Source organism: Mandrillus leucophaeus, unplaced genomic scaffold (genome assembly GCF_000951045.1).
Source record: "Mandrillus leucophaeus isolate KB7577 unplaced genomic scaffold, Mleu.le_1.0 Scaffold1, whole genome shotgun sequence".
Taxonomy (NCBI): Eukaryota; Metazoa; Chordata; class Mammalia; order Primates; family Cercopithecidae; genus Mandrillus; species Mandrillus leucophaeus.
This window is the reverse complement of record NW_012098097.1, coordinates 16,675,246-16,679,596: the sequence shown is the minus strand read 5'-3', so window position 1 is coordinate 16,679,596 and position 4,351 is coordinate 16,675,246.

Below are 4,351 nucleotides of genomic sequence, written 5' to 3'. Positions count from 1 at the left end.
CGCCCAGCTAATTCTTTTTTTTTTTTGTATTTTTAGTAGAGACGGGGTTTCACCGTGTTGGCCAGCATGGTCTTGATCTCCTGACCTCGTGATCCACCCACCTCAGCCTCCCAAAGTGCTGGGATTACAGGCATGAGCCATCACCCTGGCCAGACACTGTCTTTACCAAAAAAATTTGTTTTAAATTAGCCAAGCATGGTGGCATGTGCCTGTAGTCTCAGCTACCTGGGAGGCTGAGGGAGGAGCTTACTTGAGCCCAGGAGTTTGAGGCTGCAGTGAGCTGAGATCATACCACTGCAGCCTGGCCTGGGTGACAAAATGAGACCCTATCTCTAAAAAAAAAAAGAAAAACAAAGAAACCAAACAGTTCCAGACATGCCTGCATACACGGGCCAAGTGCACACACGTTTCCTGGCTCAGTCCCCCGAGATGCTGACAGTGACACTCCAGCAGCAATGTGCACACCTAGTGCCCAGATGTTGGTTCCTAACACCATTCTTCACCAGAATCGCCAGTGCTCCTTGGACAAATGTTAAAAAACTGCCAAACCTTTCCAAAGTGACTGCCCCATTCTATACCCCGCCAGCCATGTAGCAGGGTCCCACTTGCTCTTCCCAACGCTTGGCATGACCACACTTTTTTTTTTTTTTGAGACGAAGTTTCGTTCTTGTTGCCCAGGCTGGAGGGCAGTGGTGCGATCTCGGCTCACTGCAACCTCTGCCTCCTGAGTTCAAGCAATTCTCCCGCCTCAACCTCCCAAGTAGCTAGGATTACAGGCGCCCACCACCACGCCCAGCTAATTTTTGTATTTTATTGATTTATTTATTTTATTTGTATTTATTTATTTATTTTTGAGACAGAGTCTTGCTCTGTCGCCCAGGCTGGAGTGCAGTGGCGCCATCTCCGCTCACTGCAAGCTCCACCCCCAGGTTCATAGCATTCTCCTGCCTCAGTCTACCGAATAGCTAGGATTACAAGCACCCACTACCACACTTGGCTAATTTTTGTATTTTTAGTAGAGGCGGGGTTTCACCATGTTGCCAGACTGTTCTCGATCTCCTGACCTCAGATGATCCGCCTGCCTTGGCCTCCCAAAGGGCTGGGATTACAGGGGTGAGCCACTGCGCCTGACAATTTTTGTATTTTTAGTAGAGACAAGGTTTCACCATGTTGTCCACGCACGTCTTGAACTCCTGACCTCAAGTGATCCACCTGCCTCGGCCTCCCAAAGTGCTGGGATTCCAGGGGTGAGCCACCGCGCCTGACAATTTTTGTATTTTTGGTAGAGTCGAGGTTTCATGTTGTCCAGGCAGGTCTCGAACTCCTGACCTCAAGTGATGCACCCGCCTCAGCCTCCCAAAGTGCTGGGATTCCAAGGGTGAGCCACTGCGCCTGGCCATGACCACCCTTTTCTTTCATCACAGTCACTCCAGCGGGTACGTGGTAGCATTTCATTGTGGTGTTAACTTGCATTTCCATAATGACTAATGATGCTGAGTATCTTTTTTTTTTTTTCTTTTTTGGGAACAGGGTCTACTCTGTCACCCAGGCTGGAGTGTACTAGTGGTACAATCTCAGCTTACTGCAGCCTCAACCTCCCAGGTTCAAGGAATCCTCCCACCTCAGCCTCCCAAGTAGCTGGGACTACAGCTGTGCACCATCACACTCGGCTAATCTTTGTATTTTTTGTACAGATGCAGTTTTGCCATGCTGCCCAGTCTGGTCTCAAACTCCTGACCTGAAGTGATCCGCCAGCCTTGGCCTCTCAAAGTCCTGGGGTTGCAGGCGAGAGCCGCGGCGCCCGGCCTGTGCATCTTTTCATGCGTTGACTAGCCACCATCACAGCAAAGGTTTTTTAGTCGCTGCTATCTACACAATCAGAGAATGTGAGTGTCCAGGCTAGGGGGACCTGGTAGAGGGAAGAAAGCTGGAGACTGAGAGTCAAGGTCTTTGCCTCCACTGGGGGTGGAGGTGGAGGGTGGGGAGGCAGGACCTGGGGCCCAGGTCTCCAGTGGCTGTTGCTGACACTGTACAATCAAGTCTACACCTCTTGCTCCTGCGACAAGTGACTCCACACCTCCACAACCATAATTTTAGAAACATTTTTTGGCCAGGTGCAGTGGCTCATGCCTGTAATCCTAGCACTTTGGGAGGCCGAGCGTGGATCACTTGAGGTCAGGAGTTCAAGACCAGCCTGGCCAACACGGTGAAACCTCGTCTCTGTTAAAAATACAAAAATTAGCCGGGGGTGGTGGTGGGCACCTGTAATCGCAGCTACTCGGGAGACTGAGGCAGGAGAATTGCTTGAACCTGGGAGGTGGAAGTTGCAGTGAGCCGAGATCACACCACTGCACTCCAGCTTGGGAGACAGAGTAAGACGCCCTCTCAAAACAAAAAAAAAGAAAAAAAAATTTTTTTTTTTTTTTTGGCTAGGCATGGTGGCTCATGCCTGTAGTCCCAGCTACTCACCAGGCTGAGGTGGGAGGACCCCTGGAGTCCAGGAGTTTGAGTTCACCTGGTCAAAGAGGCTGGGAAGATCTGAGGCCCAGCCGTAGGGCCCCAGGTAGGGCAGTGTCCACTCTGCCTCCTGGGGAAGCACTGGAGGAGGCATGGGGGGTGTGCTGGGCTCTGCGGTCCCTTCGACCCAGCTATGCTATGGCCAGCTGCCAGGTGCTCACCTGGCCAGAAGTTGACCCATGGGGCTCCTGACCCCTAGCCCCAGGCAAGAAGAGCACACAATGCTCGGGGAGATCAAGCTTTGAAATACTTCCCAGCACCCAGTCTGGAACATTCTCCAAACATCAGACCCCCACAGTGTGTGCAGAGAACCTGCCCTTGAATGCTGGTCAGGAAGGGAAATCCCTCCTGAAATCCCTCCTGGAGGGCAGATCCTATGGAGCCGGCCCCCGCCCCGCAGTTGACATTTCGCTACACTGAGCCATTTCTTGGAATGCCCGTGCTTGCAGGGCACACGCCTGTGGCAGCACCAACCGTGAGCCCTGGAGTGTGAAGTCACATCAAGGCTTTGCACATCTGAAACATATGCAATTGTCCTGACAAATTCTGGAAGTTCCAGAAGAAGTAACACTCAAATTGCTAATAACACAGCAAAAGTAGCTGAAGAGATGTGTGTTCTCGGGACAGAACCCTTCACACACTTGCTAGTCAGTACGTGTGGTGTATTGTTACTTTGTTTATTTACTGACTGAGTCTCTGTCTGTCGCCCAGGCTGGAGTGCAGGGACATGACCTCTGCTCACTGCAACCTCCGCTCCCTGGGTTCAAGCGATTCTCCTGCCTCAGCCTTTGGAGCAGCTGGGACTACAGGCGCTTGCCACCACGGCTGGCTAATTTTTTGCATTTTTAGTAGAGATGGGATTTCACCGTGTTAGCCAGGATGGTCTCGATCTCGTGACCTCATGATCTGCCCACCTCAGCCTCCCAAAATGCTGGGATTACAGGTGTGAGCCACTGCGTCCAGCCAGTGTATTGTTATTTTATCACACAATTGTGGAGCTCAAGACAAAGTATTGTATCACAACAGAAATTAAAAACACTAATGGTCAAAACCATGAAGGAAAAGAATCGTCGTAACTAAAAAAATATGGAGAATGAAAATGACAATGCAGACATTACGAGAGGACACACCAAACAGAAAGCAAAGATGCAGAAGGAAGCTGAAGGTTACAGACAGGAAAACCACAGATGGTCCAGTCAGCAGGACACACACTGGGCTGGCCGCAGACACACCCACGGATTTGTTGATTTCAGTACCAGGCTGTCTCATTCCACCTGTTAGGATGAGCAGTAATTCCACCCAACACTTTTTAGTGAAAGATATATTGTTCAAGATTCCAATCCCCTAACTTCTTTTTTTTTTTTTTCCAGACGGAGTCTCGCTCTGTCGCCCAGGCTGGAGTGCGGTGGCGCGATCTCAGCTCACTGCAAGCTCTGATTCCCGGGTTTACACCATTCTCCTGCCTCAGACTCCCGAGTAGCTGGGACTACAGGTGCCCACCACCTCGCCCGGCTAGTTTTTTTGTATTTTTTAGTAGAGACGGGTTTTCACCATGTTAGCCAGGATGGTCTCGATCTCCTGACCTTGTGATCCACCCGTCTCGGCCTCCCCAAGTGCTGGGATTACAGGCTTGAGCCACTGCTCTGGCCCGCAACTTCTTAACTAAAACACATCAGACAAAACAGATGCTTCTCGAAACGTTTTGAAACAATTTTTTTTTTTTTTTTGAGACAGTCTCGCTCTGTCGCCCAGGCCGGAGTGCAATGGCACCATCTTGGCTCACAGAAGCCTCTGCCTCCCAGGTTCAAGTGATTATCCTCTCAGCCTCCCGAGT